General features: G+C 37.3%; 1 protein-coding gene and 1 long non-coding RNA gene across 3 annotated transcripts in view; one reads left to right on the top strand and one right to left on the bottom strand.

Annotated features, from left to right (window-relative positions):
• ZNF385D (zinc finger protein 385D) overlaps positions 1–27,534 on the bottom strand; it is a 431,668-nt gene that overhangs the window by 301,225 nt on the left and 102,909 nt on the right. The window lies entirely within an intron of this gene.
• On the top strand, positions 668–23,561 carry LOC129203244 (uncharacterized). Its single transcript, XR_008575954.1, has 3 exons — positions 668–807; positions 11,071–11,165; positions 23,403–23,561. It is a non-coding gene; the product is annotated as an uncharacterized LOC129203244 (long non-coding RNA).

Genomic DNA, 27,534 nt, shown 5'->3' with positions numbered 1-27,534 from the left:
TTTTCCTGTAGGCATTGGTATCTCAGCTACGGTACAAATAGCAGGAAAACAACTATTATCTTCATTGTATAAGGCAGTCTAGCTCTGAACAGGAAACAAAAGCAATTCTGAACAAACTGAGAGCCCGTGGATTTCTGCGATACTGATTTCTCAAGACCGTACCACAGCTAATATTAGCGTACACAGAACCAATGTGCATTTCTGCTTGAAGATTATACTCCTGAAAGCTGCTGCATAGCCTGAGCACCCTATGCCCTTGTGACACTCTCAGACACGGTTTGTGTTCTCACTGCCTCTCACCCTCTGAAACCGTAGAAAGGGAGAAGAGCTATAAAACAGGCTTGAGAGTTGACTGAAACCTCTCGGGCAGAGGCATCTGCCAGGAAGGATCACTGCCATCCAGAAGAGAAACTGCCAGGGCTACTGGACTTCTCCTGCCTATTTTGGCTACTGTTGCTATCATCACAAAAAGGTTAAGGGAGACGAGGAATCCCACCAAGCCAGGCCTGTGGTTCCCAATAACTACAAAGAGGAAGGGACCGTAGAGGGATTTCTCCTGGACACCCACATCATGCACAGAGATGGTATTTTCCCCACAGACCTTGCCACATTTCTTGGGTAGAACGTGACTTGTGTGTAATCAGATCAAAAGCAGTGCAGTTAATCACAGTATGGAAAGGAGCCAACGCCATGTGAGAGAGGTCAGTGGCTGAGCAAGGAAGAAAACCAACGTACGGCTGGACAACAAGAGGGGAAAGCAAGAGTTCTGGAGCTGGAGGAGCCTGCAGCAAGCATCTGAATTCTCAGGTGACTATATGAAATGCCATTTTTGGGGTTTGCTCTAGAGTTAGCATCTTCTCTTTCATGTCTATTTAATTGTATTTTTCAGCTTTCTGATTTCTAATGCTTACCTGTTATAGAAATTACATAGTGCTCAAATAACCTTAGTTCTTTCATGAAATACGTTTTGACTTGTACATGAATATAAAAAGACACAGTTTGCCTGACCTTGGAGCTAGACACATCACTCCTTAAAAAAAATGTTGTTGTCCCCCACCCCCATAGTAAGGGATATTTGGTTACAGTCCAGCAATATTAGCAGGTATCTGCATCCATTTTTCTGTTTCCTGGAATACCAGGGGCCAAATTATCCACTGGCATAATTTCAACAAAGTCAAGCAAATGATTCCAACAGGGAATTAAGCCATGGACACCACAAGGCAAGTTCTTTCTGTCACTGAGCCACAAAGCAGTGCAGATTGTTACGTTACTTCCCAAAAGTTTCTATCCAACTAATTTAGAATTTTAAACAAACAAAAAGCAATCCTAAAATAATCAGTTCTACAGTGTTCAATCATGAGGAGTTCATTTTCTTGGACTGATAAGACACTCTGTGATTTTCTGCATGTTTCTACATGTATCATGTTAGCAATCTTTGAGTGCTCTCCTTTACTAACAGGGAATAATCAGCAATCATTCTTTTAAGCAATTATAGGAGAATTATCCCCTTCAGAGAATACATATGAAATACAACAGTGCAAAGAGAGAAGCTTTGTTTGAAAACGTTTTAAACACACCAAGATTACTCTCCAAGCAGAAAAAAACAACCAAAAACAAAACAACAAAAAAAAACCACCCACAAAAGAAACAAAAAAGCCACAAACACCGACCAGAAATTCAAGGCATGCTAAAAGGAATTGGAAATTGTTTGCAATATGGTCAACTATGATTGATCTAAATATATGTTGGACTGACAATGTAGTTTACTTGTAATTTATAAACAAAAAGTATGCAAGTCACCTGTTCTCTGAAACGTGAGTAGCCCTGAGAGAAAGCTCACAGCTCTGCCAAAAATATAAACAGCCTTTGAAAGCTGCTTGTTAAAAAAAAGGGTAAAAGGACATTTGCAAATAAATCTTTATAGACATACTTCTTCAGACAGCCATGTACAACTGCTGTAACATATTTATAGAAGGTTGCTTCATGGTCACAGAAATACTAAGTATATTAACCACTGGCAAAGCATTGCCCTGATGCTTCAGTCAAATGAACTCTGTCAAAGATGTGTCTGCAGTATTCAGGCATAAACTTTAGCAGAAAACTACCAGTTTGATTACTGTGTCAGAATTAAAATAAACTTAAAAGGGGAATATGAAAGAGCTTCTTTCCCCGTGCTCTCCCATATATCCCACCCCCCAAAACTTCCTTTTGTCTTTGTCTCTGAGAAAGATGAGAAAAAAACCCCAAAACAAAAACCAAAAACACACCAACACCACCACCCCACCCAAAAAAAAACCCCAAAAACCCAAACCATTAAAACTTCCCTAGAAGGAAGACAAGGCAGCAGGCAGGGAAATATGTCAAGATTTAGAAGACCGAGGTTTGTAACAGTAGTCTACCACGGACATCTTGTGAGTTCCTCAATATGCCAGACAGCCAGTTTGAGAAAGATATTTAAGTGCCTACCTCCCTGTGAAAATCAATGGAATCTAGGTAGCGGGATCCCTTTGATGAGCTAGCTCTCAATTTCTTTGTGCCTCATTTTCCTACCTGTAAAAAGGAGGAAATACCACTTTCCTACCTTGCTCGCATGCTGCGAGTTTGAATATTTATGGACTGCAAGGAGCTTAGATGCACTACATCAGATAATCCCAACAAAGTCGTTACTGTGCTGAACCAGATCTCTCTCCTTTCATGCAGAAAATAAAAACATATGCAACAAATAGAGAAATCATTATTTAGGGATCACATAAAACACTCCTAAGTATAACTGAACAATATTTAACAACGCTGGCCAGAAACAAAACGACTTAGCAGTCAAATATTTACTTGGTATGAACGACAGATTTTTGCACAGTCAAGGCATCCCCTTGAAAATGGCCGGGGAAACAAGGCAATCCTTTTCCCCTTTTTGCTTTGGAAAAGTGATTAATTTTTGCCCCTCATTCATAAATTTGAGAAGGGTGCCAGTTATTAATGAGCTTTAGCAGGATTCAGTAAAAAAATATATACAAACTTTTTCCATGGTATTCTCTCTTGCAAAGCCACATTTAAATAACTGTTAAGACTACATTGCTTTTTTTTTCTTTTGTTCAGACACTGAATGATCTTACTCTTGACCTCATGCTATCCAAACTAAATTTTCCTCCACTGTTTCTGAAAGAGAGAAAAATTACAGTGTTCTGAACTCCATTTTGCTTATTACTGTTCCAATTCCATGTGGAGTTCAGGTTTCCTTCTTTAAGTAAAATGGTAATGTTCAGTCTTCTCCAATGCAATAGCCCTCTCCAATGTAAACAGCCTGAGTATCTAGAGATGCTCACGGGTTAGATTCCCTTTACTTGGAGCAGTGGGTTCCTCTTCAAATACGTTGAAACTAGCAGGTAAACCCTTGTCATAAGGGTAGAAAAGCGAGCAGGCAAACCAGTATCACCCCAAAGTGACTGCCATTTCTTTGCTTTCTAAAGATTATGTTGGTAGTTTGAGGCACTGTCCAATGCCATTATGTTTGCACTGATATTTTTCCTCGTGTTTGCAGAATTCACCAAAAAGTGAAGCTGCACGTAGCAAGTAAAACTGCAAGAGCTAGTGCTGTGCTGAGAGTTGTACCATTTTAACGGTGAGGGACAATTGTTCCAATTTAACACTGGAATATGATGAAAAAACTATTCATTGAACCAGTTCAGATTGCTTCTCCTCAGCAAGGACACTTTCTGTGAAAAATTTACTTTTCTACTCCCAGATGCTCCTACCATGGAGCCGTTAAAGTCTCAACAGTTATTTTTCTCTACTGTTTTTTTCCCAGAAATGCTCACAAATTCTTCCTCAGAAAGACAGATGAACAAGACATATTTCAACCTGAAATTTATATATATAGAATTCAATATACATCTTTAACAATTTCTGTATTACATTATGACAATACAGCATGATGCGTTATAATGTAAAACTAAAAACAACAACAAAAAGAAACAGCTGAAAAAATCAGATAGTCTGATTGGCTTCCATTCAGCTTTGAATTTAACTAATAATCCTGTATTCAGTCTTGCACTTATATTCAATTATGACTAGCAATGCTTTGACATATTCAGTGCAAAACACATGAAGGATGCATTTTGTGTTATTCTTTCTTTTCATTTATATCATCATCTCTTTTATTTGCATATAAAACAGCAAATGTGTTTAGTCCCTTGTGGGATTAGAAATGCTGTACAAATACTCCACATCCTGTTGGCTGTTTCTACCCAAGCTGTGCTAATGCTGACAGACCCTTTGAAGCTGCTATAGCTCTGGGAGAAACAGACGGTCTTTATAGAAAAGCCAGCATTTCAGGGGGAAAAAAAAAAAAAAAAAAAAAAAAAGGATTATTTTTTCCTGATTGGAGCCAAATTACAAAACTACTACTTTCTGATTTAAATTTGCTGGTTCTTCTCCATTCCCCCAAACACCAAGTTTTTAATACAGACAACCTTGGGCACTACTGCAGTGATAGTAAAGCTCAGGTTGAAATCCCATAGATGCTGGGATGTACTCAATGAGACCCTATTCCAGTAGAAACTAGCATTCATTTAAAATCCAACTGAGAAAACACAAAATTAAATTTTATAAAACTTTTTTCATGTATTAGATATTAGATCCAGTAAATAATAACTTATCTGCAGTAGTCGTCTATTCCATTCTACCAATTTAAGATTAGTGCTCTAATATATTTTCCAGAGTTTTATCTAAACCTGTTCTAAACAGTATTTTCCACAGATTTCCATTAGTACTATCACAGAACTAAATACATTTCAGTCCATCTGAGCTTTATCTGCAGTCCACATTATCTGCACATCTCAGTCATCCACAGTTAAAAGTTAAAAAGCTCTTCTGAAGTTCTTTCAGACTTTAGCTGCTCAGATAAAATCACCGATGGAAATGTTATTTCCTTCCTTCACTTTTCTGCATTATCCTGCTTGGATGGGATTGAAAACTCAAAGCTTGACTCCCAAAGTACAGCAGCAGGCTATGCAGAGGCACAGGCTGCTCAAAGCACAACTCCCAGGTGTTCCACGGTCACCCATCAAGTCCAGACAATCTCCCAGCTCTCTTTGAAAACAATCTTCATCTACAATAATGCCGACGGATCAGGAGCCACCTATATCAAAGACTGCACCGCTGCAATTCATATTTACAGCGTATCACACTCAGAGGCTGTCGTGCTATTCAGGACGAAAGTACAGCGAACAAGGCGTACACAAAACTGAAGTTGAGCAGTCTGAATAAAAACCATAATCCTGAAGTAAACCACTAGAAGATGTAAAAACAAGCCAAAGGTTCTAGGCCAAAATTGCTAATGCTTTTCCATCATTAAAGAAACTACGATGTTAAAAATACCCTAGCTTAAGAAATAGGTTACACGCACTCTCTCACACCTACACTTAAGAATATAAATGCTTATTCTTAAAACCAAGGCAAGTCCAGCAAAGGTTGCAGTGAGCTGCCTGCAGGAGGATCGTGCCCTCCTCTCAACGCTACTAAAAGCACAAGAGCGTCAGTCTGCGCAGGAAAACTATAGGCGACTCCTCTCCTTTTTTCTATTCCCGATCCGTTCTCCCCAGCCCTCCCCAAAGCCTGCTGGCACGGCGTGGGGAACCCCCCTGCAAGTGAGAAGCCGAATAGTCCATTTCTGCCTGGACTAGGGAAGGCAACCTGGGTCGGGATGCAGGCACAGCTCCTGGTCAGTCTCTTACTCTGCTCCACAGTCGGCACCCATTTCCACAATAATCATCCGGGACTCTTCCATCACACCACTTTCATGGTGCTGTGCCTTCCCTATGCAGTGCAAGAGCTTGCTAAGCTCTGCAGAGAAACTAGGTCTTAAATGGTTTGAGGACAAAATTGCATCCTCATATTCTGCACTGAATCCAACCAGGCTGAGCTTTGGGGCAGCAAGAGAGATTTCAAACTCTTGCTGTCAGAAACGTTCTCTTTTGGTAGATAAATAAGATTCCAGAGCTGTCAATGTGGCACCTCTCGCCAGCATCAAATTTATTTTTTGGAAGACTTGTAACAAACGTAACATGACCAGGTACTAAATCAATCATGCAGATTTTTGGCTCCTGTGGTTCACATGCTAAGCTGTTATCAGATAGCCAGTTATGAAACCACAGTTTTAACCCTTAAGCTCCAAATGAGAACAACCTTACAGACACATGAATAATCAGGCCTGAAAGTGCAGTCTATTATACTGTACTACTGCCACTCTAATTCTACAAATTACATTTATTTTTCATGTTCCTTACCAAGTGGAAAATATAACCCTTGGGAAATAACATAAACATTAATCTCCTTGCAGAATTCTTCAGACTTATTTTTGAAAAGCCCTCCACTATTTTGCATTGCATCTTAACATTTTGGAGCCCCTTTCTGCCTGTTTCTTTTTATCCTGTGTCAAAAAGCAGAAGCGTCATGCTTTAAAGAAAATGCAGGGATATAAGACAGATGAGGATGGCAGGGAACAGGAACGGAGGAGAGGTTAGTAACTCCAAAACATGATGTACTTTTGCCCCCCTGCATGTCACCTCTTCTTTAAGATTATCCCAGTTTACTTTATTAAGAGCACGAGAGACGGAAGCCAGACGATGCAAGAGGGTAGACCAAAAGTAGCGTCCAAACCAGGATGTCAGCAGAGACCAGTCACGAACACAAACGTGCCTGGGGCCGCCTCTGCTCTCCACGGCACAGCAGCAGTTCTCAGCAGTTTCTTTACTGTAAACGATTGGGAAAGAAGCAGTAGTTGAAGCCTTCAAGTCTTGTGACCAGCCACAGAGAAATGAAGTACGAGGTGCTACAAGCATGTAAATGTTTTCTGTTCGACCTGTTCCAATTACTGCCAGTGTCTTCCATCAGCTCCTCAAGAAAAATCAGCCATAAATCACCTATTGCCTTATCAACCGCAAGCACAAATTGCACCAAAGCTTACAGAAATCAACAGAAGGGTATGTGGTGCCCAGGCAAGCCCGTTACAGCTTCCTTGTGAGACGTTTAATTTCTAAGCTGGATCTGGGTCTGAATTAACACTAAAATAGTTTTGTTGTCATAATGGCTGAAGAATCACTTCATCAAAGATCTGCCTAATATTTTTACACTGCAAACTGAAAAAAGTGAAATGCAATTTGTCTTTCAGAAGTGAATGCCATGAACTGAGGCCATAATTCATAATTTCTTCATTTCTACTGTAAGCTCCCAGATACAACAAAATATATCATGATACAAGTTAAAAACAGTTAAAGGTAAAAACTAGATGTGTTTTTACCTTTATATTATCATTACATTTGGACTTGGAAAATGTTTGATCTATATTGGTAAGCATGTTAATTTTAAAATACTGTCACTTAAAAGGCCAAAAAATAGTAAGAGGTTTTAGTTCCTTTTTAAATCTAAGCAGTGTTTATCCTAATGCAAAAAAAAAAAAAAAAAAAAAGAGGCAAAAGCCCCACGGAAAAACAAACAAAACCAAAACAAAACACGGACTCATGAAATTAGGAGGTGGTGTCATACAATGCATGCCAATGAGGCACAAGCAGAACGTGCAAGGTGTCAGCAGCTGGCTTTTATGAACTTCTAAGGTTGACCTAGGAGCTCGTCCACATTAAAAACCTATTATTTTACAGTATGTCAAAGCCCCAGAAGCAGTCAGAGCTTTACACAGTGCCAACTACATCCTGGTGCAACAGCACGAGCCACTCTGGAGGATCCCTGTATTGGCATCCTTCCTACCTGTCCTGCATACGCTCACATTTGGTTCTTTTGACCAAATCTATGTACCCTTTTTACATTGAGTCTCCTTGTAAAAGTGAGCTATTACTATTTTTGCAGCACTGGTTGTAACTAACTCTTTTCTCTGCTTTACTGCTAGCCCAGGAAAAAAAAAAAAATCACGTAAATTCAGGTATAAATAAGAGATAACTTTAGAGATATTTTTAGAACAGATCAACCGCCATGGTTTTATATTAACTCCTGTGTTTAATGATTGATTCCATAGGTTTTTACATCATCAGTAAGCTGAAATTAGTGTTTATGGACAGGCATACATTGCATTAGAAAGAAACACTAAAACCAAATGTAAAATTAGACTTAGCAGAATTTATGTCTGACTTAAGATGATCATTATTTCTGGTATTACAGTTAAGTGGAGAGCTAGTTACACTCTGACATGTCATTATAAGCAACAAAAGCAGGCTTTTATATATAGCAATCAAACTGGAAAAAAACCACAGATAATTCTTAATCATCCATTCAAGCCAATAAGAGAAGCAAACACCAAAATACCCTCTTTCAGGGTATTAGCCTTCCTGTTCAAGAGTAGATTCCCTTATCGTAAGATCAAATGGGATGAATATTTTCTGCCTATAGATAAGAATTTAAGGTTTTGTTGCACTCTAAATGATTCTTATTTATCAGATATCTGGTTACAACAGTCCTTCCTTGCTGTATTCTCATTAGCAAATGTTAATGCAAAAAAACCATGAAACAGATTCAAATAAATAAGAAAGAATCAAGGATTTAAAAAAAAAAAAAAAACAACACAAAACACCAAACAAACAAAAAAAACCCCCAACCAAATACACCAGGAAACATATCCTTGAAAAATCAGTTGAGGAATATTTTGGTTTTATTGTCTCTCAAAAAAAAAAAAATGCAGTAAGCAAAGAAGTCTCCTGTATCCAGGTTTGCTTGGGGTTTTGGGGTTATGTTCACTCTCTGGAGTGTAAAGAGTGAACTGCTGGGAACATTCAGCTACCCTCTCATGGCAAGGGGATGTAATGCTTTTGTCCTCTGTACCACTTCAGCTGTTGGACTCACCACTGCATGATGGCAGGACCTCCAAACTCAACACATCACACTTCACTGGCAGTCTCATGGCTTCACTTCTGTCAGCCCATACAGCAGTTTCAACTTGCTGTTGCCACTAAATCCCAGGGCTCTGCGAGACCCTCTGTACTAATGCAGAGCCTAGGACCACCTAGGAAAAACATCCTCAAGTATGTTCATAGGGGTAGAATATTTCTGTTGAAGATCCATTTCACCTCATTTTCAGTTGTTGAGATTGGTTTTTTTTTCTCTTATTTCTCTTTTCTTAAAAAAAAAATAAATAAATCATGTTGTGCTAAAGCTAATGGATAACAGTGATCTCAATAAGCACCCCAGCACATCATATATCATAGAAGAATAGGAGCACAATTGCAGAATAAAATCAGGTGGCAGAGCAAAAAGCAGACCATAGTTACAATCAGCAGAATACTGAACTAGAGATCTTACGATACCCAATAGCCTATAACTGGATCAAATAAAAAAAATGAAACTGTCTTGGCATATAGAGGAATAGCCAAATTCAAGACCTACAGCACACTATAATCATGCTGAATCAACATGTTAATCTCACAAATCATAATAGAGAAGTGTAGGTGAAGTCAGAGTGTGTGGTGACCACTGTCAACTTTCTTCCACTTTGTAGCAGAAGTGAAAAGGAAATTTATTTCGCTTGAATAAAAAAGACTTGATACTTAGCATAAGTATGTAATTATTCCTCAAATTTAAGAAATCAAGCAATTTGACAAGGGAAAGAGGGGAAAACCCGTAACAAATTATTCTATAGCATTTTTGTGGGAAAATATTTTCTCAATCATTTTGCTAGAATACAAAGGAAGGGAAATGTGCATACATTTATCAGTTGTTCTAAGAAATTTCTAAACTTAATGAAATAGTTATCTCAGAAAAGCTGTTTTACTATACGTAAACTGTAGATGCGGCGCAGGCACCCTGAAGAACTTTTCTAAATATAGCATCTACATATCTAACATAGAAATAGAACTGTTACCACACTTAAATATATTGCAGTACATTAAAGTGGAAATTATGAGGATTACATAGGACAGAAAAGGGTGAATAAAAGGTGCATAGAAGAACTATCCCATGCTACATTTAATTTTCCAGTAATATAGAGTCAATTATATTCCAAATATCAGTGGTGTAAGTGAGTAGGTCTAAATTATGTTATAGTTGGAAAGTATCTCCTGAATTCGGACTTGGGAACTGAAAGCTCTCCACAGCCTTCTGACAGCAAGAAACTTACCCACTGAATCCAAGCCTCTCTGCAGACACCCTAAATTCATCAAAATTTGGTGTTAACATTCAAGGTCAAGAAATCAAACTGGACTATTTTTTCAAAGATGCAAAGAAACTATTTGTCTCCCCCAAAACCAATGAGAACAAAGGGGTTTAGCTGGCATCTGTAAAAATTACATACTTATCCAGTATACACATGGGTGTAGGAACTCGAACGACTGAAATGAAATGTTGGTTAATGGAGGCATGATTTAATCCCCAGGGGTTTTTTTTGTTTTCACATTCATCAAAATTTTTAGGAAGCCTTTTAACTAGGGGAAATCAGTGGTTTCATTATGTAGCATAACTGACTGGATATGATACTGAATCCAAGAAATTATTTTACCAGTATTTCCTAACTGTCAGCCGTAACGAGGACATACACAGCAGACTGCAACAGGTAAACAAAATTATTTGTGTGAAATAAACCTGTTGTATGGTATTATGGAATTTTTCCAGCTCAACCAGCTGGAAGTATACACATAAACTATTTGGTATCTGAGTAGTATGATTCAGGGAGTCTGCAACTGTGGACAAAATTGTTTCTAAAATAGGAACTGAAGTAATAATTTTTAAAGCAGGGATCACACTCGAAGGATGGTCAACAGTTTATACTCATTTTAAAAATACAAATGACATTCTGCATTGTACAAGAATCTTGATGGGAGGCAAAGATGTGACCTTCCGCATAACATCCTTTTTGAAAACATAACTGCTTCCACAGACATGGTGTGAAGTGCTGCTTGTCACGATCTTGGTTTCAACACCATACCATAAATTCCCAGTGTCCCATTAGGGGCACTCACTCCATTTTCTTTTAACCAGAATAAAGCAGTTATGACATTAAATCCCTTCATGCTTAAAATGAAAATAAACAAACATAGAATATCCTTCACCTTTTTTTTTTCCCTCTCTGGCAAGTACCGCTAAGCCACATGGCTCTACACACGAACTGTTGTCAACAGGCTGCTCTGAAACTGAAGTTCTGGATGACACGCTAGACAAAGTGATCCACGGTGAGTAGTAGAGACATATTGAAGAATTCATCCTACTTCCCTTAATTACTGACATGCAGGAATTGATAGCTTCGTAAACCATTCTAACCTACTTTCTGAAAAATGTATTAAGCAGAGATACAAAGCCTTCTTTTTTTTTTTTTAAATGTTGTGAATTGTGGAACTGCAGTCATATCTTTCCCTTTAAAAGAGTCCCTTGTATCCCCACAAAGAATAAGGCATCAAATTTAAAAGAACAGCTGAAAATGTCTTGTCTGATTTACTGAAGTTGTCACTGAAATTCATCAGCATTCCTGAGAACGCTGTCTTATAATTTAAAAAGCCCTGCAGCAGCACTAACAAAACACCTCTTGGGTATCCCTCCTCAACAGAGCTATACGGCAGGTTACACAGAAAGCCAGCTCTTACAGCAGGCCAGTCACGGTCAGCTGTTCCTCCGTATTCCCAATGTAATAACAGTCCACAGAAATCAAAAGGAAAACCAATATGGGGACTCTATTTGGAGGAAACAGAAACAAAAAAAAAACCCAACCCCAAAATAAATGAAACCCCATATCTCCAACCCTCACTAAACTATACCTAGATTTAAGAAGAAAAAAAAAAAAAATTCAAACGTACACGAAGGTGACTGAGCAAACCCCTGAGCATGCCTACACTGGAAGGTAGGTGTTACTTACGCTGGCCTCCTCCAACAGCTCCGTACCCTTCTGGGCACCCCCCAAGCCCACAGGATCGGGGGGAAGTCCCAGCTGTGAGACGCGCACTGTGCCAGGTGTAAACACAAATATCCTGCCCTTATCGCTCCGTACGGGATTATAAAATCCTAGTTTCAAAACAATGCCTGAAACTCCTCTGACTGGTGTATCTTAGATACTTTTGAAACTGGCTGTAAATTTGTAGTACTAGAGGTCAGGAAAACAGTCCTAGAAGAATACATTCCCTAGTTGCAATTAATACGAATTAGCTATTTCACAAAAAGAAATACCAACATAATATCCCATTACACTGATATGCAGTAACATAATATTTCAGATTTTTCAGACAATTACCTTAAATACTTCCTGCTCTGCCCAAATTAATATAAGCACATGCAGAAAATTAACTGGCTGTCTAGGCGCACTGTGGAACAGAGCGAGAGCGGCACTTTGCACGACAAACGCAGATATTGTGTTTCACCTCTCAAGAGACAATAATGTGATTCTTGGGCTTTCATGACAGTTTACAAAGTCTGGCAAAGGACTGTGAGTCTGAGGGTAGGGATAAAGTAACTTTATTACATTAAACTAATAGGAGCAATAACACAATTTCCAGTATTTTTACACAGATTTCAGTTTCATAACACAGTTCAGAGCAGAATGGGTAATACTGCTGCTCTAATAGGATTTATAACAGCATATTAATAAATGCTACCCAAAACAGAAGGGTTAAATCCTGTACCCATTCAGCATCTACGCTATCTTCCTAATGGAATCGTGAATTTTGTTTTAGACAGGAAGAGCTCAGATCTATCTTCAAACTTTAAAAATCCATTACTGCTCCCCAGCGACAAATTGGTAATTGAAACAGTTGGGTTGGTGCACAAATAACACTCTGATGCTAGATAGCCTCCCAACTCTTGAAAACATGGAAGCCTTTAAGCTTCAGCACTTTAACATACACTCTGGAGAGCTGATATAGGAAATCACCAGGGAAAAAAAAAAAACCACACCTGGTACTGGCTTCAATTGCACCTCAGCAGAATTCTTTTGAGCTCCACAGTATGGAAATTGCTTGTGCCTGGTGCTGCTACGGCAGCCCCTCGGGGCTTGGGGGCATGTTATTAGGTTTAATTTGCCAGTGTAGAAAAAAAACAGTTCTGCAGCTGCTACTATAATTTAAACTCACAGTGCCAGATTTTTAGCTTTTGCATTTTAACACTGTTTGCCTGGATTCAGAAAGAACAAGGAAAAGGGAAGATCACTATTTTATTCTGCCTGTCAGTGAGCTAAGGAATAAAGGCAAGGGGGAACATTTGATGCATTCGTTTCACTTTCATTCCAATAAATGTAAACCACTCCAAATCTCAACATGTTAAGATAAAATAGTTAAATATATGTGCCTAAATAATTTCAGTGTCCAGCAATACAAAACTGGCAATATTTCAAACCTGTATTATTTTCTTTTATTAATTGTTGTATCGTCTGCATTAGTATTAAATTACTGTGAAGTCTCTGCAGTACTTACGCCTGTTCATATTTCTAAAGAAATAAAAGTAGCTTGCCTTGGGTTTGGAATTTAATAGCATAAGATACTTGGCAGATTTATCTTCAGCTATGTCTTTAAAGACATGCTGCCTCTCTTAGCCTCTCCATGCTTCTCGTCTCCCCATCTGTAATACGTGCTACAGTGCCCTCTCATGGATACCAAACACCTAACAGGAGACAGACAGACACCACTAAACCTGTGAGATCGCATCATTTCACCCAAGACCTAACAGGTTAGTTAAAAAACACACGACAAGTGAAGATTTCATAAAAGCAGCTGACTGCTCACTGACATCATTCATTACCAGAAGCGTTCGGCTTTGCGTCCACAGCCATTGCCGAACCCACAGAATTTGAGATAAAGTCAGTGTTTGAAAACTGTCCCAGGGTAGCGACCCACGGCCAAATGTTCCCCTCAGATACGTCAGTATCAAATTCATCACCGTAACTTTCTCAAGCTATTCTACCCTCTTCAGGAGTGTCGTCAAACCAAGTCCCAGCTATTCCACAGTCTCTTTCACTCCTTACTCGCGGGCAGTGTGATACAACATAGGATATCCAGGCTGCGCTCTTTGCTGGGAGACACTTCAGTAACTCTTCCAGCAACAAGTTATATAGCTACAATTACTTTGGAGAAATAAAAAAACCCCTCAGCTTCTCAAAGTATTAAAAGTACTAACAAACCCAATAGGGAAACAGGTTATATTTATCAAAACTGTGCAAACAGTTACGATGAACAGCAACGTATCCAACTGCATAAATACTATTTTATCCAGAGAAGAAAATCTATTAACTAGAATTTTTTAGATCTGTGTATGAGAAAAATAAGCAATAATCTACAAATGACCAAACACAGCCAAAACATTCATGTAAAGGGCTAATGCCTTTAAACAGAATTTAAGATTTAATAAATCTGGAACACAACAAAGTTACGCTTGTGTAAAAGTTTCTAAATTTGAAGTGGAAGATAAATACTGGTTTGGCCCCTTCCCCAGACTGCATACGTCGTACCTGTCACAACCAACCAGGATATTGACATAAACATCAAACGAAAGTGTTTAACAGCACTTTTGTCTGTAATGCAATAGCAGTTTTGCTAAGAGTTTGGAATAGGGGCATAGGAGTCCAGAAGTACTCAGTTTCTACAAAAAAAAAAAAAAAAAAATTAGTTTCAAACTTTTTGTAAGTACTGAAGCATTTCACAAAGCAAAGGGAAAGCACTAACATAATTATACACTGAAAGCCAAACAAAATGTTTTATATACCAACTATTACAGATCTTGAGCAAAGTAATAAACCTTCAATAGAAGTACAAACAATAAAGCACTTTTCTGTAATTCATAATTATTCCTGTAATCTGTATTATTATAAAAACAGGAACAATTGGGTGGCACTGCAGGTAGAAAAAAGCGATCTGCTGTTCAGATACAAGTCAATTATTTGGATCATATTTTCAATGCAGAATACTTAAAGCACCTCTCATTATATGCAGAATTGGAAATATTTTTTAAACTCTGTTTTGTTGGCTTTTTAAATTAAAAGTTTCTGATATGATAACAGAAATAGATTTAATTACTCCACTGGTTAAACAGAGAACATCTGGGATTGGACTGACTAAATTTAAGCCATTTAAGTAGGCTGCAAAATGACAAACAGCTGCAAAGGTACAAGATATTTTGATCACAATTTAGACTACTGTTGGCATGCAACACATGCAAATTCGGGTACGGTTATTCAATACGCTAATTTCCATGTTCTGTTTTAGTATATTATACAGTTAGAGCAACACATATATACAGATGTGTTCCATTTATACATATATATGTAAATACATAGGTGTATGTACACACATATAAAGTGTGAAATATTGCAACATTTAGCAAAATTTGTCAAAACCAGGAATACAATATTCATAGTTTTGACCAAAAGGTCAATTGTCTTCATTTCTACAATCGGTTAAAAACAGGGGGGGTAAATGTCACCCCAAACCCTGTTTACTCAGACAGGAAGCTCTTGATGTTATGTTTGCTTTCAAGATATATTCTGCAAGCTCATCGGAGACAGGGAAACTGAACTATGACTTTCTGGTAAAGAGTTCACATTAAAAAGTATGCTGTGTAACAATCTGCAGTATTACTATACTAAGGAAAAGAATTTTAATGCTAGTGAAGAATTTCTTGTCTAAAATTCAAGTTGGGGAGAAATGCAACTAACGTTCAAGCATGACTATTTTTTAAATATTTGTACGTACTGGTTCTGTTTCCTAAATTCAAATGCAAAAAGCCTACAGCAGGCAGTTAAATATAAAATAAATAAAGGGTAGTGAAGAAGTCAAAGTGAAGACTTTAATTTAATTCTATATTCAGGTGTTAAAACCAGACTCATTAACTGCAATTACAAGGTCTCTTTCTTCCTTGCATTAAAATGAACCATTCTTGGAAACAGGCTCAGAAAGTGTGGCAAAAAGTTACATAGGACAAATAAACCTTTTTACTCTAGTGAAAAGTATACTAAGGGGAGCCAGGTTTAGTAGAAATATTTCTAATTCATTGAAAAAACATTGACAGTTCTCTGCCATACACACACTTCCAAGACAAAACACAGTAGGCAAAGATTTCCCATTCATATATCAAAAGTATCAAATATTCATATGAAATTATGTAAAGCACTGTAGGGTAAATTAATTTCCACATACATAAAAACTCAGTACCTATCTTAGTTTTCATTCATTTGATCTGAGGATCTTTAATTTGCCCTTCAAAAATAATTCAAAGAAGTCCCAATACATTGCAAGAGAAATGCTACCAGATTTGAAAAAAAAAAAAATGCATATTATAGGGGAACAGCTAGAAAATTATGAAAGGAAGAGAGTAAGGGACATATTAGCCCCAGTAGGCATGAATTCTTCTCTTTAAGAATCTGCTGCTTAAAGTACTTACTCAGAAGCGGCACTTAACAGAGAGATCAGATTTCTAGCGCTGCAACCTGCAGCGGACGTTGGAGCTCAGCTGGTTCTCCACAAGGCACTAATTCCTAAGGAAAACATTTCCCACAAACGCGCAGGAAACTGCAGCAGACATCAAATGTCTTATAAGTGACACGCGGGTGCTTTGTGTGGGAACAGAGCACTAACATTATTACTCAGTCTTGCACCTGTGTTTAATCAAATTTGGAGACCAACCTAAAGAGAATGGTAACATTTATGTCAAACACGGGTCAATCTAAGTTGAACTTAGCTGAGAAACAGAAATGGACTTTGATTCTAGGTCACAAAAAATTACATCCAGTAGCTTCATCAGGAGACTGCAAACAATTTCTACAGCTCTCCAGATTTAATACCGCTGCCGTTATTGTCTCCTTGATGTCACTTTAAAACTTAATTTCACAGAAAAACATATTCCCCCCCCCAAATTAACATCTCCATCACCTACTGGAAGCGCTCAAGGTAAACGTTATGCTGGTGCATAAAGAATAACTTTGAAAACACTTTCAAGTGCACAGAGCAAGCGATACTCCGGCAAAACCTTTCAAGTGTTCCGTGGAAAGAAAGTATCAAGTAACTTCCCATAAACTATGACCTAGCCTTCACATGTTCTTCATATTGAAAATGTTCTGAAAAACAAACCAGGCAAGCCAGTTCAGCAGGGAGTTCCTCTTACCTTTCAAAATCAGATTCTGAGTTCAATTCTTTAGCCTGCTCCCTTTTCTGTAATGTATTTTATATGGATTTCTGTGGTAGATGAATAATATTCCAAAAATGTCTGCAGATAACTAGTTTAAATTCCCAAAATAAGGAGGCTTTTGATGGTTTGGAGGGCACCTGTTTTTCTTTTTTAAACTAACTGCTGCCTCTCGGAATTTTGACATTCACAATTCCGTTAGCTACACACAAAACACTAGCTCTTAAATGCATACTTTTGAGGAGGTAGATTCCAAATGTATTGATGGGAATATCACAGCATAGCAAAAACATAAGTGTAGCCTACATTTCAGAAAAGCCTTTTCTTAAAACAACGATACACGAATATTATCAAGAGGTTAGAGGCATATAGTGGGAACAACAAACTAAAAACGGTGAACGAATCCCGCCAGAAGATTAAAGTATGACTACAGAGAGAGAAATTCTCATGTGTGTCTATGCATCCGTTTCCACAACACTTAGAGCAGCTGTCACACAAAAGTCACTGCAGTGAACGAAATAAAACACTTCACCAACTGTGATATTTACTTTTACGTCATCCTTGAAATTTGGTGAGGCAAGAAATGGCGCCGTATTCACAAAACCGCACTCCAAATGGAACGACGCAGGGCAGGAGCTTTGTGGAACGGTATACAAATGTGTGAGACTCCCCTGAACTCACCCACTCAGAACTGCTGGTAGAGATCACTGGTGACATGAGAAGACAGCAATCTCTGCCAGGGAAGGTTATCAGATTCCTTTGTAATCAGGAGTAATGCTGGCCAGAAAGTATTAGCATATGGGTCATCAAAGGTTGTCTTTGGAGGAGCTTAGCATTTAGCTACATAAAGCTAAAGCTAGCCAAGACAGCATTTTCAAGCTGTTACCTTTTATTCTAAAAATGCATCACCTCTTCTACAATTAGACTGCTTGCTGCAAGTTTTGCAGTAAATTAACTTTTTCTTTTATTTGTATTGATAAACAACTATTGATTAATTGAGCACATCTAAATTCAAATAACACTTCAATAATCCTTCTTCCCTTCTGTATGTTCTGCACAAACAAAAAAAACAACCAAAAAAACAATAACACCCCCCCCCCAAAAAAAAAAAAAACAAACTGAAATTATTCTCTCTTGTTTTGTCATAGATTACTTGGTTTTAGGTGACGTGAAAACAGATGGCTTAATCCTCAAAGCGACATAGTGCTAAATTTCAGACTATCAAGCTTCTTTTGAGCCTTTCAAATTATAAGACTAGAAAATAGAACTGTTAAGCACTTCACCTGTCAAAAAAAGCTAGACTTGTATTTCATTTTAATGTAGTCTGATTGGTACCTTAATATAATATATCTGTAAATCCCCAAGAAATTCAGGTCAGGCTAGAAGAAGCGCTGCTACAATTTAGCATCTAACACAAGCAATGCTGTAAAGTGACATTTAGAAAAACAATCAACACTTGCTTCAGTGGTGATGTTCACTAGCTGTAGCTATGGTTGTTGTGGTGAGAGAAGTGGCAACACCTGATAGTAGATTCAACAAGGTACCCTGCCACAATAGCTGTTTGGTTTTCGGAGAGATACAAGCACTTTTACAGTGAAAACAGACAATACAACTTCAGATAAAGGACTTGCATTCTTTCATCTTTTGATTAGTATTAAAAAAAAATAAAAATTAAGTACTAAATCCAGAAACTTTATTACCAATGGCAATGGAAAAGCAGCAGGGGCAGTTTCCTCAGCTGAAGCAGTACTACAATGCCTGTCAGAGTCACCGTTGTGTCCTACAAAAATTGGCTGTAAAACACAGCGTTCTCTTCCTCCCCAAACTCTTCGTAGTGTTAACATTTAAAGCAATTACTTACCAGAATGTACAGCCCAGAGTATTAATTTTGGAAATCACTGACCTACCACAGAAATGTCCTATTTGTTTGGGTTTGGGTTTTTGTTTTTTTTTTTATTTTTACACCCACAACATTAAGATTGACTTAGAATTAATCTTACCCAGCGAACGCACTGAAAGCAGCGGAAGAAAAATCCAGCTGTCAAGATAATATAGAAGCCTATAATGGGAAATGATCCCAGCAGTGCCATCACCACGTACATTTTCAAAGAACACACAGTGGTATATTCTGCTCTCAAAACAGAATCTCCATTAAAAGGTATTGTATACTTAAAAGAGAGTTTATCTCCAAATATATGGTTTACCTTAGACGCACAGTCATTGTCGTCTCACCTAGAAGATGCACAGGCCTGCAGTAAAGACATACTTGTAAAGCCTATTCAGAAAGTGATCTTGCCACATTTCTTGCCTTTCCAGAGCAAGACTTTTCAAAGCAGTGAACTATTTATAAAATCTTGAATGCCAAAAGAAAAACACTATGAACATCAGATAATCTGCAAATAATAGTCCGGCCGAGTGGTGAGAGACAAAGGAAGAAGGATCGATAGCCCTATTGGCAGACCTGCCAAACTGCCTGAGAGAGCCAAGAAAAGATGTGATTCATTTTATTTCCTACTACTAAATGCTTCACTCACCATCAGTTTGGTTTGGAACTCCAAGAACTAATTTATCTTGCATAATCATCAGCAAACGATGAAGGTTTTTAAGTGAAACCTTTGTATTATTTTTTACAACAGTATAAATAGAAAATATATCAATTAAACTTGTCACTTGCTTGTAATGGTAACTAAGCATTTTACATCTACTGGAGCATGAGAATCCTGTTCCAGTCAAACCACGGGAGCAATATTTGTGGAACCAAAGTAGCTGCTGGAAAGATTTTAACTTCCAGAGTCTTTCCCTTTCCTTGTGTCCTGCGTTCTGAAGACTACAATGAAACCTATTTCTTCTCTTGTGGACTCCTACCTCGGGTTAAAAGCTCACTGACACCACTCTACCACAAATGTCTGGAAAATCAGTAATTTGAAAGAAAATTACCAAAAGCCATTCTAGAACATAAAAAGGGCAAATATATTGTATTGCTTCAAACATAACAGCATCAAACATCATCGTTATTTTCAGTCAACCGTTTTTAAAGACGTCACTGATTTTTCCTGCATATCCCAAGCTTTAACAACATTAACCGAAGGTACTTCCTGCAGAACACAAGAGGAATTCACGTCAGGCAAAATATTTCCTTTTCTTCTCTATGGATAAATAATCTGCAGTAATAATCTCTAATCATTAAAAATTACATATGTTTTAAGTTTGTATGATCTTTTATTTAATTAGACAGCTTTTTTACTGCCTAGATATAAATATCACACATCAAGCAGTAATCAAGGAGTAAGCACACTATATGACCATCGAAGGAAGTCATTGAAATAAAACAGTATTTTTTAATCATTCAATAAATATAGGCTGAGTACAACTTTTAGAGAAAATGATTCCTTTGATTTGCCAGAAGAACACACATAATTATAAGTAAAACAAGGGAGCTTTATAGTAACACTCAAATTTCTGATAAGCTATTGCCAGAAAGACCACTAAAACCAACCGTGCTGATTTTAAACTACTGACACAGAAAGCATACTAAGTACTTTCTTTCGAAGTTCAAATACCTCACTGGACATTTGGAAAGGACTTTCTTAAAATTTTACAGTTGACGTGTTCAGATATACAAATATTACCTAAAACAAACAAAAAAGGAAATGGTACTGTAAAATTAGATACAATGGAAGCAAATCAAAAAGTGTTTTGCTCAAACAGCTGTTACCAAATGCTTGTGGAAATACACACATTGAGGAATGATATTAATAGTAGCTGCAGATGGTTTTTAAATCCATCCATCCATTACAGTTAAATGGGCTATGCAAAAGTGACGATATGAGCAAACAACAAAAAGACACTGATAGTCACAGAAGCCCACGTGCAACATCAGAAGATCTTCAGAAAGCAAAGCTCCACGTGGCTGATGGAAGCGAATGGAACCGCAGCTCACTGGCATGACCCTGAGTATTTGACCATAATTTCTTGGCATGTACGCTTCAGTGTCTGATGAGTTCAACTATATTTCAGAGGAGCAAAATAATTTATTAATTTGGCCGGTACTGAAAACTTGTGTAACTTCCAGTTCATAACCCTATCTTTATATCTTATAAATTAAGCATTATGAGAAATGGCGTAGCTGCAAATTTCCTTCCTTATTCTGTGTGGAGGTACTTGTTATTTTCTTTTGTTTAACACAACGTACATAGCATAACATAACATTTATACAGTGAGTTATTCTGATGTCCTAAGAGGATTAAAATGATTCATTTTTCCCAGCTAAAAAACATCCTGAAGTTTAGTTTGAGGGTTGTTTGTATGGGGGGTTTGGGGGTTTGTTTTTTTTTTTTTTTTTTTTTTTACAGACGAATAAGAAAATCCTCAAACTAAAATCTACAGAAAAATATGCTTCAATGGACATGCAGGTATTCTCACAAACCATTCCTCTGTCAAGGTTTGGGAAAAGAAACATAGCTGAATATTCCATTTGCAATCCTAGAAATATAGCAATCTAAGCTTAGTTCTCTTCAGAACTTGACAGCAGGTCTGCTAAGACGACAAAGTTCACAATATATTACAAGCCAAAGAATCAGAAACAATTATCAGAGGGAACTTCTTAGAGTTAAAATTTCTTGAATCAAAATAAGTTTTGAAATATTGCTTTTAAAAAGATGAAATTAAATATATGTTTGATTCTAGTCAGGGAGCTGTGGATAAAGAAATAGATGTACCACAGGTTTTGATGGAGATATGAAGACTGGTAAGCAAATTACCTGTCAGATTTGGACTGTAAATGTCAGAAGAAAGGCAATCCATGAAAACTGAAACACGACTCAAATATCCTTCATTCTAGTTCTGGTTGCCAGAAACTCATTGCAAGATTTTGGGCAAGTCAGGAAACATCCATGTCTCATATTCTACACATGCATTTGGTCTGGTTGAGAACCGTTATTCAGCTACTGAATTTCCCCATCGTTATTAGAAGTAGGTGAAAATGCCTGCTGGACTATCGTACAATTTGCCAGATAAGAAACTGATGTAAACGAATTCATACAGCAGCATAGCGACTACCTGCAGTTCCTACTGCTACAGTGCTTTCCCATGAAAGGGAATAAATCAACAGTCCATAAGCAAACAACTTAAAACATGCAAAAGTTTGTAAGTGATTTCACTGTTAATCATCAGTGTATTAGAAATGTCAAGACAGCCATAAATTGCCAGTAATTAACCATCAAGACAGGCCTCATTTAAATGCAGTTATTAAATGTTGGGAAAATTAATTAAGCTCAAACGCCAAATATTAAAACGTGAATCTCTAAGCGACAAACAGAAACTTGTGTTTCAATCTATAAGCTTTTCAATAAGAGAGTTTTTGAGAAGGTTTCAAATCCTTAAGAGCATAGCTGTATCTCATTTACTTAAATTTACTTTGAAAAAAAAAAAAAAAAAAAAAAAAAAAGGAAAGGCTGTAACATCCAGGGTCCTAAGAAATTAAGAACAAATTCAGTAAGTTGAAGAGAATACTCTGGGCTCTGGGCTCCATAATCCTCACCATTAAATGTGCCACAGTCAGCATAAACCTCTATGACTTGCCAATTAAACGCTATTTCAAATGAGTTTCTTTCACAGGCAATTTCTCTTTCTTGTTATGGTCAACTCTGCTAAGAAATGTTACTGCTAAGAAGCATGCATATTCAGCGTGGCAATGTGCAGCAACCTACAGCAAACAAGAACTGGGTATGACCAAACAACTCATTGTTTTTGAAGAGAAGTCATTGAACACTAATTTATTAAAGAACAGATTTCCAGATTTAGAAAACTCTCACTTCGAACTTAGTACATTTTTGAATTATTTTTTCAGGTTTCCTCTTTATTTCACCTCCATACTTTTAACTTTGGGGTTTTTTGTTGGGTTTTTTTTGGTTAAATTGTAGACAAGCATCTGTAGTACAAGGACAGGTTGTTGCAGACAAGCCAGTATAATGGCTTCTTGTTTAAATAATCTAGTCTAGTAAGTGTAGTGATCTTAAATAATACTTTCCTGGTTACAGAAACATTGGACTCTTATAAGTGTTTGCTTAACTTGGTAAGAAAGCAGAGTTAGACAACTCATGATGTATAAATTTCCTGAGTCAGAGACACATTTAGAACTGTTAGCCAGAGCTTTGGTCCCTTAAGGAGGAAAAATAAATACATAAATAAAAAGCAAGTTTCACGCTCATCACTATTCTCTTCCTAGCACCAGAGGGTTTTAAGTAAATTTGCTCAGGCAATCAGTAAGTGGCTTGATAACACTTCATTAGATCATATTATGATCTTTTCTTTAGGTTATGCATATCAGTAAATTAAGAAGTTAAACCTCAAACTGGTAAAACTCAGACGACTCCATTTCCCTTTTTGTGCTACCACGGGAGGCCAAGATACCGGTCCGAGTCCATCGCTGCCCCACAAGGTACTCCTTGGCACGAGCTCTTTCATCTAAACTGAAAGAGGTAAGCAGCATCTCACAAGATTTTACCTGAATTTGCTTCCTAATCTATCCAGAAGTTTACTCATGCAATGAATAATGATCCGAGTTACGACTTTTCCAGCACCAGGAAAAAGGGTCTAACCAAATTAGCCAACAGTTTAGTAAGCATCGGTTTAATTAGCCCATTTATTTTTACTTATAGATCCACATGAGACCAAGACATGCAATTTAGAAAGAAATATAAAAATCTATCTTCCACATTCATCATCATTCTGTGTGCTACCTAGTAAGAATATTTTGCAAGCTAAAATCTCAAGTTAAGCACATTTATCAGAAAATAGTGAACAGTGTTCCAAATCTTTATACTACTAATATTTAAAATATATCCAATACTATAAGCACGAAAGAAGAAATGCGTCATAGTATTATGGACAGAAGGCTATTCGATTGTCTTTGGTAAAGTAGTATGTTTATAAGACCAAAACAGCAAAGCTGAATTAGCAAAGAACAGTCAGAAAACGCAGTGCTTAGAAAGTGGAAGGCTCACAGAATGGAAACAGAGAAGAGGAATAATGAAGAGAGTGATGCCAGAGAGAATAATAGGATGGGAAGAAAACAAGAATAGAAGATGGGAAATAAATATATTGTTTAAAGGATTTAAGTTCATTGGAAATACCACACATTTTTCTGGATACAATTTAAGATTGTTTTCAAATTGAGTTTATTTTACATAGGCCGGAAATACAAAACTAAAAGTCTCCTCATGACAGTTTCTTTCAACCTCCTTCACTTATCTTCCCTAAGTACACTCTTAACAAAACTGAAACAAATGCTCTGATGCACAGGAGAGAAAGTGCCAAAGGTCAAGATGCAGCTTCATTGTAACTACTTAAAAGAACACTGTTTCTGTGTTTTCTTTTCCATCATAATATTAACTTGATACTAAGTTTCTCTTACCAAAATGGGCCATTTACAGGACAATGCAAAGTTGTGACCATTTACATCTAAGAATCTGGGCTACAGTTTTTGTAAGGAGTAAAAAAAAAAAAAAAAAAAAAAACCTGAGGGCATTTGACAAAAATCCAGGATATGTTTCAAATCCTCACACCCCGTTCTGCAGATACGTTCAACTACATCCCATTATAAGCCTGAAAATCTGATACGCTGGTGTTCTCTATAAAGCCAGAATAAATCCTTTATTGTGGATCCTTCCTGCCTTTCCCTCGCCCCCAAATAATTGCTTTCTTTAATGCTCTCTTCACCAAGAATAAATAGAAACTCAGCTCAAGCTGAAATGGAAGCCAAATATGACTGGGCTTGAATCTATTTTTTTTCCAGCTCATCCAGAGTTCCTGTGGTAGAGCCCATTAGGAGTGCATGAAAGCAGATAGCTCAAAGCCCACATAGTTATTCCTGGATTTAAATACAGATTGGAAATGAATGTCCTGTGGATAAATGCCTGTGAAAAACCCAGAGGAGAATAAATGCTTGGGAGATTAAGAGATTTACTGTAACCTCTGTGAAAGCTGAACATTTAAAGGGCAGGAATTCTTCATTTTTCAATCAGCAAATTTAAAGGGGCAGAGACTTATACATTATCTCAGCAACTAAATAAAAGCCCTCTGTATGCATGTGCCTATGTGCGTACATATTCTTATAAATCAGCAGATGTATATCGCTAGTAGATTATGCGACTATTCTGGTCAGCAAAATTAATACCTTTTTTTAAAAAAAAAAATGGCTAGTTCATAAAATCATAGAGAACCATTTAGGTTGGAAAAAAACTTGAAGATCATTGAGTCCAACCATCCTCTGTATTGCTCAAGATCTCTTATTAAACTGAAGGCAAATAGCTCCTACTTACTAGAACAACACATCCTCGGTGAAAGAAATTTCATGTGCAATTTGATTTTGTAACTCTCCTCTTTTTCTGCTTGCTCCATCGTTTTTACTACCCATTACTCATGGGAAATGTCAACCTAGACATGCTGAGGAACTGCTACGTCAAACCTTCCAGATTTTACCTACCATCATCTTGCCCTATTGTTCCCTTTAAAGCAGGAAGAATGCAAGAACACAGAAGAATTCATGTGTACCAACAGCAAACATCTGTTTTCACACCAAGGGCCAAATATAATAGTCACATGCCTGAAGATCTTGCTCTCCAAATAAGCCCACGCCACGTAAAGACAACAGCATATACCGAGTCCGCCCGTTGCGTAACCAATCCTGTTTCCAAAATTATGAACATTCAGGAACCGTAATACACAAATAAACCTTTGCAGCAGAAACGTGACTGCAGATTTTTGCACACTCACTTACTTTGCCTGAGTGCTATGTATCAGAAAGGGTATCCAGATCCAGGAGCCTCTCACCATTCTCTATGGCCAGAGTCAGCAGTTTGCCTACCCTTCGTCTGCACCTGTCCTAGACTGCTCCCTTTCAAATTATAGCTGAGGGCAATATTCTCATAAATATCTTTGATACAGCAAAATGCCTAAGGATTCTACCAGCAGGATTCATGTAAAAAAAATAAACACAATCACATTCTTACACATCTGATCTCACCTCCCAAAGGCATTTAAAAAATCATGGATTAAGCCCCTGAGCAAACCCTTCCTGAGTTTAGCAGTAGCAACATCAGAAACCAATGAATTACCAGATAAATGAAATATCCACCAGGTTTGTTTTTTTTTTTTTTTCTGATCTTAAAAAGCCAAGGGTGTTAGGATCTAATAGACCTGTGGGAATATTAGCTCTTATACGTTAACAACTGTTGAATAATAAAAACTTGTTATTTTGATCTTCATAAAGAAAAAAAAAACCAAACAAAACCAAGAGGCTGTTTACAGAACTGCTCAGAAGTTTACATCATGAAAGCGTGGCTGCCAACGTTTTCAATATTAATAGAGGGAGTTAATAGAGGGAGTTAGGAATGAAGCTGAAAGGGATCTTCTGAGGGAATTATTTCTTTGCAATTTAATTTGTTTAAAAATAATGTCTGCATGGAAAGTATCACCAATAAAGAAAAACAAAGAGGAAAACAGCTGCATAATATGAGTAATAAGTATTTTTTTATTCCTTCGTAATATTGTTTTTGTACACACTGAAGTCTACAATACTGCTATTGGTTTATGGGAGCGCAGAGTCAGAATATAAGGAGGTTATGTACTTTCACTTGCAGCACGTGCTGTGTACAGGCGAAAAGGGAAGTTTGATACACTTCGTCATTCCAGGGCAACTATTTAATATTTGGATTTAAAACAGTAAGCTGCTTTAGAGACTTGAGTTAAAATCCTCAAAAGATGTAATAGCACTTAACAGTACAATTGGTGGTTTTGGAAGATTAAAAAAAAAAAATCACCAGGAACCTGCCTGTTTTCTACTAACGCCACAGAAAGACTCTGCTAAATGAAGCCTTAATATTATCATACTATGTACTCAGCACAATTGCTAAGATACAAACACTTCTGTGGTAAAGATAGCGAAAGCATAATGAACTCCACATAACAGTGTTCAGAAAAGGAGGGAAAGAAAGCCAAGACCATTTCCATGAAGCATTACATTAACTTCCATAAAATTAAATTAATAATTCTTTTCCTCAGTCCTTTCCCTCCCACCCCTTTTCTCAAGATAACACCTTCCACACTCTCAAAGTGAATTTAGACCAGAAAACCCTTAACAAATCTTCATTTTAATTTTTTATTTTACCAATATTTTGTGCTATTTATAGTATTACTCTAGAGTTTTCACATTCCTTCTGCCTTACATAGTGATAAGGGTAACAGAAACCCCATCCTAAAGACCACTAACATAGCAGACATAATATTACCATACAGTACTAAATAATTCCACAGGTATCATGACCTAATTAAACTAGGGATAGAAGAACAACTGATGAAACTGCAACATCACAAATACGCTATGGGTCTTTTTATACTCTGCAAGAGTTTTCTTCTAGAAGAGTGCAAAGAGTTTGGTATGTTTTA

The sequence above is a fragment of the Grus americana genome, chromosome 2 (assembly GCF_028858705.1).
Source record: "Grus americana isolate bGruAme1 chromosome 2, bGruAme1.mat, whole genome shotgun sequence".
NCBI lineage: Eukaryota > Metazoa > Chordata > Aves > Gruiformes > Gruidae > Grus > Grus americana.
Note: the sequence above shows the minus strand (reverse complement) of the source record. Positions and strands in the feature narration are given on the sequence as shown.